Genomic DNA, 13,526 nt, shown 5'->3' with positions numbered 1-13,526 from the left:
AGCTGTCTCACCAGAGTCTCGTCCCAAGTAGGACCAAGCAAGAATGCAGACAGCTTGAATTAACAACGGATTAGGTACAACACTCACCAGACTATAAGCCCCTCAAAGCCCCGCATCACTTTTTTTTAAAAACACAAAGCTATATATCCCAGAGGTTAGAAGAAAGACTTCGAATTTTAGACCAACCTGGATTCAAATTTCTGTCCTACTGGTTAAGACTTATGTTAACTTGAACAAATAACACCTCCGAACATTAGTTATTAAATACTTTCACTAGCTTTATATCAACAACAGGGGCAAAACATGACATTGCAATCAGTAATAGCTGCTCAATAAACACTCATTAAAAATGAATGCTCATCTGTACCCTCGTGGCTGCATTTCTGATTCATTGCTCTCCTGACTTCCTCATCCCTGTTTTAGTAATCCAGTCAGTCCTGCCTGGCTGTGTGGGTGGAATCTTCTATGAGGCAAGAGGAACATATTTCTCCCACCAGCATCTCTCTGTTTTCAGTGCACATCCAAGTGAACCAATTCTGTACTACACCAGCGTGTCAGGTGTGCTGTCCGATCTAAGGTGCAGATAAATATGGGGACACTGAGGATACTCTGTCTTCTCTTCAGGCCAGGAGAGCAAGGGTTTGGCCAGTGGAGTTTGCTTTTATCTTCATGAAGATGGCATTCCTTTCCCTTTGTTAACGCTGAAGCCAGAGGGGTTTACTTACCACGCACAGCCTTTCTCATTTTGAAAACTAATCACTGAATGCCTTGTCTCTACACCTTGTGGTTCTAATGCTGGAAATACAGTTGTGAAGGAGACAGACATGGTTTGTAACTTAATTGAGCTTACTATTTGTTAGAGAGAGATGATAGGCTATTAATTATATAGGCAGTTGTTAATTTGCATTGTTGTGAGAGCTTCCAAGGAGAAGCACATGGTGCTTCCTCACTAATACGAAGAAGACCCTAACCTGGGCAGGGGGCCAAGGCTCCCTGAGGAAGGGATGCTGAGGCAGAGGGCGGAGTGGGGAAGAGGACTTAGGGGGTGACAAGGTGAAGGGTGGGTGGGGTGGAGCCGCAGGGACCGCATTCCACTGGGGGAAACGGGCCCTGTGGAAGCGTTGGCTTCTTGCAGGAAGGGGGTGTCAGAGGGCTTTTGGGAGGGGCAGTGACATGATCTGGGACTTCAGAGAAGAAAGGCTCTGCTCCCATTTGCATTTTACAAACTACCATATTTTTTGGACCATGAGAAACACCTGGGTTTTAGAGGAAGAAAACAGGAAAAAAAGTTTTGAAGTAAAAAATGTGGTAAAATATTTAATAACATAAATAACATAATATTTCACCAATGTAAATATAAACAGAACTCAACAGCAGCATTAACAACCATTATCCCTCCCAAATTTTGGGGGGAAAGGTGCATCTTATAGTCCAAAAAACACAGTAAAATTAGAATTCAGAAAAGGGAGAAAGGGCTTTCTCAAGGTCAAGCTAGTAAATGGCAGCCGAAGATGTGGACTGGATCTTCCATCTGTAAGCCTGGAGCTCTCTCTCCTCGATACCCCACTTCGCCTCCCTCTGCTCCAAGCTCCCTTTGAAGGGGTGAAGGTCCGGACCACACAGGTCAGGTCCGCTCTGACGACCTGTGTGCGGGAGAGATGCTGCGTGCAGCTGCCTGTTAGGACCCACTTGGCCTCACAGGGGAAGCGGATAAACCAGAGCGTGGCCAAAGGGCTCTCTGGACGACCATCTGCCAAGCTAAACCGTTCTGTCATGCTCGGGTCGGCCTTCAGTGCGGTTTTCAGAGTCTCTTCCCCATAGTTAGCGGGGGGAGGACAACTTTCCCATATCGGGGAGAAGAACTGGGAGACCAAGGGCTCCAGGTGTATACCACTCTTGCCTAAACAGACCCCAAGCAAAGGGAGGTGGGCAAGCAGAGCCTCAACGATGGCCTGGAGTGAAAGCAGTTGCTCTCGGACAGAGGCCGGTTCCCTGCCTCCTCCTGGGAGATCCTTTCCTTCAGGGTGGGCCCCGCAGGCTTCTGCCCAAAATAGCTCTTCTCTGGGTGGAGGAGAGGGAAGAAACACGCCCCCACCCACCGCCCCCACAAACCCCCTCCTTCACAAGCCAGCCTCCTCTTCTGGAATGTTGCCTAAAGTCGTCATCTCTGAGAGCTCTCCGGGACCTCACTCCCGAGTCCCAAAGATACAGATGCACCACAGGCCCTTGCGTAGGAGATCCTTCGCCCGGTCCCCCTATCCCCCCCTATCCCCCCACTGCACCTCAGCACAAGCTCCCCAGAGCCCCCGTTCCAACCGCTCGGGGCACAGGCGGTCCGCCCTCGCAGCCCCACGCCTCCCGGCTTCTCTCGGGCACCCCTGAGAGCGGGGCCTCTTTTCAAAGCTCTTCCTTCACCGCGTGATCCTGGCTGTCCGACAAATTTGGGGGGAGCGTTTTGAAAAGAACGAGGCTGATCCAAACTCAAAACATTATTACTAAAAAGAAAAAAGGTTTTCTGCGTAAAGCCCAGGCCCCCGTCTTCCCCTCCTCTTTCTTCACTTACGGAGATCTTGGATGGTGCTGGATGCCCAGCCCCTCTGGAAAGGTTTCCCTGAGGGGAATCCCTAAGAATCCCTCTTCCTTTCAACTCTAGAAATATTTTTCTGGGCCAAGTCAAGGCACCATCTGTCAAGGAGTTACGCCGTCTACCTCACGGGCGACCTAGATAGAAAGAGCGTGAAGAACCTGGGCCATGACAGGCGCCTGCGTGTGCACTCAGATGGCCGGGACCCGGGTCACCTCCTCTCCAGAACTGCTATTTCATGGAGTAAATTTTCTCTGTCGCGCCTCCTGGGTGGGGCCTTCTTCTTGGGACTCCGTAAACCCCTGGCCTGGGGCAGCAGACCCTGAACCCAAGACAGACCGAGATAGGAAAGAAAGGCTTCGCTGGGCATCTCCCACCAGTGCTCTCACTGCAAGTGGCTGCAAACTGGTTTCTGTGACCAAAAAAGCAGGAGGAACATTCTGTTTGTCCAACGTCATGGCCAGCAAGAGAACGCCAGCCATCTGTGCATAAGAGAACGCGGCTACGGACTCCTGGTCTGCCTGCCGAGATAAAGCCGTAGGAAGAAAGCCTTAATTAACTTCCCCTGCCAGTGCCTCGTCGTACAACATCATCTCCACTCCCAGTGAAGGACAAGTCCCCAGCTAACACCTGGACAGACACGAGAGGGCTTAGAAGGAACTGAATTTAAAATTTCCTGGGCATCAGAGATAGAGATATGCCGGCACAGCTGGAGGTCAGAGCGAGGGGAGTTCATCGATCATTCGGAAGCAGCGAGGAGCGCTTTGCCATGAAAGGGCCCCCGCGCTCTGGGCTCAGCTGTGCCCCTGATTTGTGGTGCGATCGCTGGCAAGTCGTTTCCTTCTCAGGCCCTTCCTTTGCCCAGAGAAAAGATGAAGGGGCTGGATAAAATCAAAAGTGACGTGAAGGGAGGTGTATTTTGTTCAGCTGACAAAATGTTTCAAACACATTCGAATTACTGGCCAACATTAAACAGTTGAATACTTTCAAATACAAATTTAGGGTTTCCACTTCCCCTGAAAAGTAAGAAGGCTGGACATTCACAGGCGGCCACAGCGGGCTGGAGGCCAGCAGTGACCTCCCCCGCTCAGTGGGGACGCGTGTGCTCCCGTCCCCGAGGTCCCCACGGCGTTCTCTCCACCGTCTCTCCGCCGCTGAGGCTGTCCTGTGTGTCTGTCGACAATCGCTACCTTTGTTTCTGTGACACCCTCTGGGTTTACGCGGCCATGTTAGCAGCCCAGCCCCAGAGAGCGTTTGGGTCCGGGACCCTGGACCTCCGGTGTTTCCAGTTCTGGAAGCGGACTCCGGAGTCGGTGCCTGCAGCCAGACGCGAGCTCCCCGCCCTCCCTAGCCCTGCGACGTCAGCAGCCTCCTGGACTTGGTCCAGCCGACGGGGAAGAAACAGCCCCCAGCACGGCGAGGACTACGTCGGGCCGTTTCCTAGAACACTCAGCCTGGGATATGGAGGGTCCTAGTAGGACTTCAGAAAACATTAACAATGGTTGTTGGCAACTTTATTGACATCTTAAACATTAGGACACTGACTTTTTAGAACTTTTTTTCTAATGTGTGTCCCACGACACAAGCCCCAGTATCCAATGCTCCCCTTTGAAAGATTTCCCAGAGTGTTGTCTGAGATGACCTTACAGATTCCTTGCAGCTCTAGAGTTCTGTGCGACCTCCCCCAGGGGTCGCACGGCAAACACATGGCGGGCTGGGCACCGGGATGCCCAAAGGGAACACCACGGCTGTCCGGGCGAAGCTCTCTGGCTGGGAACCAGAACCGAAATGGATCTTCCAGGATGGAGGGGGCCGCAGAGGGGGTAAGGGGCGGAGGGTGTCTTAGAAAGAAAGCTGCAAGGAAGAGACGGGACTTGGACAGGCTGGGAAGGTAGGGAGCTTTGCATTAACTGAACTTTGGATCCATTCATTTTCATGCCAAAAGTCCATTTTCTGCTCTTAAAATCCCTTCACCTCTTCTCAAGGAATTTGTGCCTCAGCTTCCAGAGAGCCGTGGCCTCATTTAAAACAGGTGAAAGCAGGTGATGGAAACATCAGGTTCCTAGGCTGGTGAAGTTTTATTTTTGTTCCTTCATCGGCATGGTTTAACCTTTGCTTCTGGCAGCTAACATGTTGCTCAAGTAAAGTGAAGAGAAGGGGGTGGGACCGGGAACCACAACCAGATCTCTGGAAATGATTTTGCAGGTGGGAAAATAGCCTTTCAGTCATTTCCCCACACATTCTGTTAGGTTCAGTTCCACAGGCCCGCCTTACATTATTAGCTGGTACACGTGAGGAGCCTGCAAAGCCTGCGAGGCCAAGACATGCCTCACATAGACCTTACAAGGAAGCTCAGAATAGAAATAAAGTACCACAATATATAAGGTCAAAATATGGATTCTAATCAGTTTTTGTAGAGAGGATTTCAAAAATAAGGACTTCTAATTGGGACCTTGCCACTTACTCACAGTGTGACCCCGGGCACGCAGGACTTAAGCTACCAGTGTTACAGTTTCCAGACCGAGAAGTGTGGACAACAATAATGCTTCCTTACAGGGTTGTTGGGAGCATTAAATGAGATCATAACACATCAAGTGCCTGGCATGTGTAGACTGGTTGATACAAGGGAATATTACTGCTATTACAATGGTAACTGTTACTGCTACCTCTAACAATTTTCTGCCAACTGATCTTTTGTCTTCTGCTTGCATATGTCTGGTAACAGGGAGCTCAGTCTCTACTGCAGCAGTTCATCTTTGTGCTGAATGTAAACAATTTCTTCTTTGGGTGTAAGCGAACTATGTCTCTTGTGGTCTGCAACGTCTTTCTTAAGCTACACCTTACCCTGACCAGGCTGCCCTGAGGCTCTGCTCTGTGTCTGGGGCTGTGTCCAGGGCTACGTAGGGTTTGACTGGGGAGATGCAGAAAGAGTAAGACATGATCATAGCTCTGGAGAGGGTCAGCATCAGGCTTTGGAGACATGATGAGTGCACAGACAGCAGCCCCGCCTTGGTTAGCTGGGCCCCCGAGGGTTCTTCAAAGAGGAGGTGCCCAGGCAAGACCACAGCCTGTGAATCCCTGTGTGATTTGTCCCAATGACCCAACTACTTGGGCCTCATTTCTATTTCTTGAACCTTCCCAGCTGGCATCCACCTAAAAACTTGAAACTTCCTTTGCCTAGAATGTTCTTCCTTAGTATTATCCCACAACTGATTCTTGCATCCCAGCTCAAATATCCCATCTTCCGCCAGGTCCTCCCTGAGCATCTAAACGAAAGGATGCATTCCTGCTCACTTTTATTTCCTTCTTGCCCTTTAGTGTAATCCGAAATCGTCTCCGTCATTTACCTGTTGACTCGTGTGCCTTTTCCCCGTCCCAGTAAGAGCAGCAGTTCTGTCGTATCACCCCCGCATCCCTGCCTCCTGGCACGGCGCCTGGCACATTGCGGGTGCTCTGTACACATTTGCTGAATAGTTCTTGAAAGGCATATGAGGCTAGACGGGGTCCCTTCCGAGCGCAGACATACCCTCCAGCCTCCGTCTCCCCCACACAGAGCCTTTCCTGCTGGGAGAACGGCTCCTCAGCAGCCGGGGTGCTGGGAAGCAGAGCGTCCCTGTCTGAATACAAACGCCACCCAGACCTGACCGCAGAGCAAATTGTTTTTGATTCCATGTGGCACATGGCAGCCAAATAGATTGTAACAGCACAGCGGAAACTGTCCGCCGCCTGGTAATGAATTAGTTGTTAGCAGAGGTAGCGACACTCGCAATCCCATTTGCGATCTGCAGGGCTCACAGCTGCTTCTCATTTTCATAATGCAAGGGAGGAGAAACAAAGGAAAGATGAGCCCGTGCAGGGCGAGACAGCAACAGGGAGGCAGCCGAGGCCCTGAGGAGCTGGGCTCCCTTACAGGGATCCCTTACAGGGATCACTTACAGTCTGGAGAGCAAGCCGTGGCATGGCCACTATACATGTATAAAATCTTTCATTCACAGAGCTATTTGAAGTTCACTGAAAAATCATTTAACATCACAGAGCAGTGTCTCTAGTGGTTAAGTGCAGGTGAGTCAGGGCTGAGTTCCCTTCCTGACTCTACCAGTATTGCTGTGTGACCTCCAAGAAGCTGTATGGCCTCTCTGTGCTTGAGTTTCTTCATCTATCAGGTGGGTATAATGAGAGGAACCATCTCCCAGGGCTGCTGTAAGAGTGTTGACACGACACAGAAGACCATCTGCAGGGCCAGGAGAACCCCAAGGGCTTAAGCCATCAGAATGGCTGCTGTGGCTGGGACAGTTAGGATTAGTATCAAAAGCAGCAGCAGCCTGTGAGCTTCATAGTACCCTAGGTGTGGGCAGAGCAGAGCTTACTATCCCCTTTCAAAACTGAGAGAACTGGAAACTCAGGCCCAGAGAGGGGAAGTGAGTTGCCCAAGGTGACCCAGCAGAAGGCCTGAAAGGTGCTTATCTCAGTGTGAATGAGTTCCAGAAAGCTGCCCTTTTCACACAGACATCACCCCAAGCAAGACAGAAGGTTCGGGAATCTGACTGTGCTCTGCTCTAAGCCTCAGGGTGTTCCTCTACCCCGGGCCGGTCACGTCACAAACCACCCGTGGGAGCTGGAGCAGAGCAGTCAGTGCTTCCTGGCGACTCCCAGTGGGCCAGCCTGCACGCTCCGCCGCCCCGGCAGTGGGTGCTGCCCTGACTTCTAGGGTCAGTGTGCTCCTCTGTGCTCCTCCTCCCCCGCTTGGCAGAGGCAGCTCTGAAGTTCCCTACGCTCGCCGTGAGTACGTGGATGTGACGAGGTCAGCCAGTGCTTTCCCGAGGCTCTTAGTGTTTGAAGCTCCAGCTCTGCTCTTGAGAAGGTATTTGGAGCAAGACTGAGCGACAGGGCTGCGGTGGCTCAGGAGCTGACACCCCTCCCCCTTCCTAGAAGTCTGGCTTGGAGGGTGAGGTGAGTCCTGGGCCGAACGTCTGAACCTCAGCCCTGCAGGGAGAAGCCCGAGAGTCCGAGGCCCACCGGTAGCTCAGCTGGGAACGACAATCACTTATTAGCTTAAGCCTTGCCCTCCTGGCACCGCTAAGAGAACTGGCATTCTGGAAAGATGTCCCCCAAGGGGACAGCCCTGTCAGATGATACCAGACAGTAATTCACCCCCTGGACTGCAGGAACAGATGCTTCTTATTGCGAAACAGAAATGACTGGAATAAAGACGACTCAGTCGAAACAAGCAATGATTCTCATTAACACCAAACAGGCAAACATGACCCTAATGAGAAAATCTGCTGCGCATGTTTCTGTTGGCAGACAATAGACCACACTCCACTGGTCCAGTCAGGACCCTACTAATACAGTTCTTGAGGCAGAGAAGACTCATTTATTCTTTGCACATCTCCTCCGAGGGCCGACCTATCCAAGGTCACATAGCTGTTCGATGGAGACAGTGAGACGGATGTTGGCTGATTGAGAGCCTGGGCCAGGGGCACGTGAGGCGAGACCTGCAGATGGACGGGCTGTGAGGGGAGAGAGGAGGCGGTGTACACAGGGCGCCTTATTTTCTGTGTGGCTGTGGTGTCTTTACTATGATGGGAGGTACTGGACGAGGGCCACGTCTGGGAAACGGCCAGAAAAACTGCAGCCAGCAGTCAGGAACCACAGGCATGAACTGTTGCTGGAGGAGAAGGAGGCATTGCGCCTGGCCCAGTAGCAGCAGCCCTGGGAAGTAGCTCGAAATGCAGATTCTCATTCCCAGCCCAGAACCACTCAGTCAGAAACCCTGAGGTGGGCCCCCAGAGCCCTGTGTTTAGCAAGTGCCCCGGGCAGGGCAGGCGGGGCTGTGGGCTGTGGGCTGATGCCCACGCCAGTTTGAGAAGCTCAGCTCAGTCCTGGGGGCCTGTGCCCCAGAAGCGAGGGTCAGGACAGCGGGGGTTGCAGGGTGCACCGGCAGGGAAGGAAGAAGGCCTGCTTTGGAGCTGGAAGCGCCGCCCTGTCACAGGCACGCCATTTATACACCCGGGGTTTCGAGACAGGACATAAAGGAAGAGGAGAAACACTTTCGAGTTTCCACCAGTGCTGGTCACTCTCCTAGACCCTTCCCTACTCTGGCTCACTTAATCACTCCAACGACCCTAGGGGGCAGTATATCTTCCCTTCCTGCAGATGAGGAAACTGAGGCTCTTCAAGTCCAGTGTCGAGTTATGAAGCTGGTGAGTAGCTGAGCTCAGAGGGAAGGTTGTCCATGCCTGAGTCCAAAGCAGCAGACCCTGTCCATCACTGCACGGGGCAGCCCGTCACCCTGTCTGCATGTCAGTGTGATCCTAGGCAAGTGAGATCTGTGTATGGATTAGGAAAGCATGGGCAGGTTCCTTTTAATATGCCAAACACATCTAGGTTACATTCACACCAACTTAGGCGTGATAGTAACATTCCCGCTGAGCTGACTTTGCAGAGTTCCCTTACACTGGGCTCTATAAATCTGAAAAAAATTAAAACACGTGTCAGGGACTGATAGAGAATGTTAATTTTTGATATTTTTATGTAAGGGTGTTTTAAAACAAAACAAAACATTTGGCAATCTACCACTCTTATATTTCATAATAAAAAAGGCACTTGAACAACAGAAAAGAAAAAGCACATAATCACAGAATAAAGGAATCCTATAAAATATACATTTTGCTTCACTATGTTGGCCTCATTTTTCTGATTTGCTGCAGTCACAAAAATATTCCTCTAAATCATAATGCAGTGATTCCTAAACATGGTTTCACAGACTGAGGCCAATGTAAAAGAAGTTTTTCTAATCCTAAAACCCACTTTTGGGGGTATAAATACAGTATAATTTACAGAACAGTTCAGCAGCCATCGTACTGATTTTCTCCATCGCGGGGCAGGAACGATGGTCCCCATGGTACAAATAGAAGAGCAGAGACCCACCGGCAAGTTCAGGAGTCAAGGCTCAAACCCAGGCTTGCTGGACGGAACCCAGTGACCATTTGCACGTGAAAGCCGCTCTCTTTAATTCCCACGGGCTGGACCTGGTTTTACAGTGGTGAGTGACTGTTGCTAAGTAGCTAATAGAAAAGTTGGTCTCTGTCCTGGCCATTCTACTCCACAGCCACAGCTAACGAAGTTTCATCAGTCAGAGTGCCATTTGTGTACCTAAGGAGACTCTTTAATATACTGAGCAGAATGTGTTCCAAGCAGACCAGGAAAGGTGTGTGTGTGTGTGTGTGTGTGTGTGTGTGTGTGTGTGATGAGGGCGAGGGGGTAGTATGTGCAGAAGTCCAAGCCTGGCCCCTAGTGCCAGCCAGGAGAGAAGGCTGTGGTCTGGATTCCAGCTGCAGGAACAACCACTAATGCCTGATGTAGGAAACGTCATCGACAGCTTTCCACATTACCATATAAAGCCTGCTTCAGGTATAAGGCAAGGAGAAAGGGGAATCACCCATACCCGCAAGCCTTGCCTTCTCACTGGGGAGAATGCAGCTGGAGCCGATTCTGAACGAGGAACACTCTGAATAGCCCATCTAAAGTCCACACAATAAGATATCCGAAGGGAACCAGATCAGGTTTCTCAGCCTCAGCGCTATTGGCATTGTGGGCCAGATAATTCCTTGTTGTAGCAGGTGGTCCTCTACATTAAAGGATGTTTAACAGCATCCGTTGCTCCTACCTAGTTTCCAGTAGTTCCCCCCAACCCCTCACCAAGTTGTGACGATCAGAAATGTCTGTAGACATTGCCATGTGTCTCCCGGGGAGGGGAGAAGGCAAAATCATGCCCAGATGAGAGCCGCTGCATCAGACTGAAGCGAAAGAAGGCAACGGTAAAGCATGTTGACAGTTGGATGAGTTGGCTTTTTTGGGTGTGGAAGCACTGTGTGCACTTCCCATACACTGCTAAACTCTGGGATCCAATAGGTGATGTGTGTCCCATGGGCGGTACCTCAGTTAAGTAAACAAGCCGAATCCTTGAGAGATCCTGGACTGACATCACTAACACAGAGTGTGTCTGTTCACTGTTTAACCAAGAAGAGTTCTGCCAAAAGATAGCAAATATTTCCCCTGGACTTCTATCAACTGCCACATGGGTTTTGTGGGTGATCTTTGACTCTGAGGGCAATGCTGTCCTCCAGAGAGCCAGAGGATGTCGCTCCTCTCACAGACCCACTGGAGTTACAACTGGGAAACCGTCATTTATAACCCGTCGACACAGGTGGTTGGCCACCAGTGCACAGACCCAGCACTGGGCACAAAGATAAAATCAAGTACTGTCAGAGAGGCCTACTCTGAAGACTCATCACCATCTTTACTTCAGATTCGTACTGTTTAGAAAAACACATGCTATCAATTAAGTAGACACAGATTTCTCCAATTCTAATGAATTTATTTTTAGGAGTACTCTAGAATTATTATAAACGAAGGAGCTATACAGGCAGGCTGGCCCTGAGGACCACCCCTTTTGGATAGGATGCCTAGCAGAGACCTGCCTTGAAGGGTCTGTACCCAATCAAGAAGGGAGCTTCCAGTGCAGGCTTTCTCAGACACAACCTGTGGACCCTAGCATCACCATCTCTTATGAAGCTTGTTACTGTAAGGGTTTTTACACTGTATGTCAGGAGTTGTGATTCAGTAAATCCAGATTCCAACAACCAACCTTTTTAATGCCTTCCTTCTTCTGCATACCTAAGTATGAGAACCATTGCCTAAGACTTGTTTTTCAAAGAACATTTACATTTCAAAGCTCCTTGTCTTCGAAAACCTTAGTTTTTGGAGGAAATTAGCATGCTTGGTAACAGTTATTGGTGATTAATAACCATTCATTCATTCCACAAATAGTCACTGAATTCCCTATTATGTGCTCAGTACTGTTCCAGATACTGGGAAATCAGCAGTCATGAGAACACCATCTTGTGTATGCCCAACACTGTACTTGGTTCTACTTCTCTCTTTAGAATGTCCTCATGAACTAGGCGGGATCAGCATCACTTCCGTGCCCCAAGAGAAAAGGAGAAGGCTCAGGTGACTTCAGGTAACTTGTATGGGGTCTCAAGGCCAGTAGATGACAGGCCTGAAAATTAGATCAACATCTGTCTGCTGCTGTACTCTGTGTTCTTTCCGCAAAGACAAAACATGAGTATAAAAAGATAAAAGAAAAAAAGTGTTCTGAGCCATCTGAGCCACTGTCCAGTACCAAATGAGTGGTCCGGTGGCTAAATGCTGAGGGTGTTCAGCCCCGAGTGAGTCACCAAAGGCTGTGGTGGAGGAGGGGGCTTCTTTACAAAAGTAGTAAAAAATGTCGGAATTCAGAAGGGAAGAAGCATTCGGGGAGGAGAGATAATGCAGCAGAGAATGGTGTAGATCAAGGCACGGGGTAGGACTGCGTAAGACTAATGTGGGAACCACAGATAGGCCCAGCTGGAGCAGGGCCAAGGTATCGGGGGAGTGGGGGAGAACCAAAGTGGGTTGGAGTTGGATTATGCAGTGCCCTCTAATGTTACACTTGGGTGTCTGAGCTTTACCCCATGAGACAAGGGAGAATCACTGGGAGATGACATGTCAGAGAGAAGTTTGGAGAAAAATGGATCAGGAGTTGTTTGCAGAATAAATTATTGGGAGAGGGAGACTCATCAAGGGAATCAGGTGGAAGATGTTTATTTATATGGGAGACTTACTACAGGCAATTCACTAACTAATGGGAATTAATACCTAACATTTAAGGAGCTTTTAGGATGTTCCAGGCCCTGTTCTTAGTAACTTACATGGACTAGTTCATTTGATCCTCAAGAGTTTCCTCTAAGATAACATTAGGGCCCCTCACAAGTCCCCGGCTGTCCTCCTAGTCACATGGCTGAGTGCACTCCCTCACCCCCTTTTGAAGATCAGCCTGGCCTTGAGACGTGCTTAGTCCAAAGCACCATGAGTGGAATTGATGTGTTCCTCCTGGGGCGAACCTGTAAGAGTCGGTATGTGTTGCCGTACGTGTTTCCCTACCACAGAGATCGTGAGAGTGTTTCTCAGGCAGGAGCCCCTCTGCGCCCGGGTCCCTGAGTGACCGAGAGGAGCAGCGTCCTCCTGCCGTCCTGCGCCGGACTGTAGCTGGAGCAAGAAATAAACTCATGCCCTTTGCCACGTGAGAGTCATTGCCACTCCACTGTAAGTGGCCTGTGCTGCCTGACATGATGAGCCCTTCCTGACTATGAGAAAGGGCTCTGAAGGCAGTGACCTGTGCGACAGTGGCCCACATTGCTCACCGCGTGTGGTAGATCACAACCTGTCCAAACTGCACTTCCTTTATCTTCAAAGTGGGAATCCCCACAGCGGCCACCTCGCAGGGACACTGTGGGAATAACAATGACGACTTTACATGCTGTGTCATAGATAGTTTTCTAAACCTTTTTACGTGTGTTACCTGATCGAGTCCTCACAATGACCGTTTTTCAAATGAGGAAACAGGCACAAACAGGTCTATGGCAGTTGCCTGAGATCACACAGCTAACCAGGAGTGGGGCCGGGACTCAAACCCAAGGCAGAGTCCCCGCATGCATCCTCTGACAGCATGTGGAGGAACTGATCTCCCGGCACTCCATAACCACAGGATCATTCTCCATTAGGCATAAGCATAGTGTCTCCGGCCTGCGGTCGTTTGAAGGACCTACATAGTATTTCTAGCCAGAAAAATATATCATCTCTGAAATAGCAAAAGCAAAGTGTAAAGTCAAATTAATAAATTCTGAACTATCTATAAACTTGTCATTATGTCAACTAGTGCACAACAGCACTGCTCCACTCACACAAATTGGATTTACTGTGAAATGTGGCTGCTCTGTGATACCTGTAATATCTTTGACGCGACGGGGGAGGTCGGACTTGTAAAAGTACCTAGGGCCTAAAATATGCCTTCACATGAGCCCCTGAATAGAGTTCAACAAGTATCACTTATCATATA

At 49.9% G+C, this 13,526-nt stretch overlaps 1 protein-coding gene across 2 annotated transcripts in view; it reads right to left on the bottom strand.

Moving 5' to 3' along the window:
• The window catches only part of GRIA1 (glutamate ionotropic receptor AMPA type subunit 1), a 274,494-nt gene that overhangs the window by 232,062 nt on the left and 28,906 nt on the right, over positions 1 to 13,526 (bottom strand). The gene's annotated exons all lie outside the window — the stretch shown is intronic.

The sequence above is a fragment of the Phyllostomus discolor genome, chromosome 13 (assembly GCF_004126475.2).
Source record: "Phyllostomus discolor isolate MPI-MPIP mPhyDis1 chromosome 13, mPhyDis1.pri.v3, whole genome shotgun sequence".
Lineage (NCBI taxonomy): Eukaryota > Metazoa > Chordata > Mammalia > Chiroptera > Phyllostomidae > Phyllostomus > Phyllostomus discolor.
Note: the sequence above shows the minus strand (reverse complement) of the source record. Positions and strands in the feature narration are given on the sequence as shown.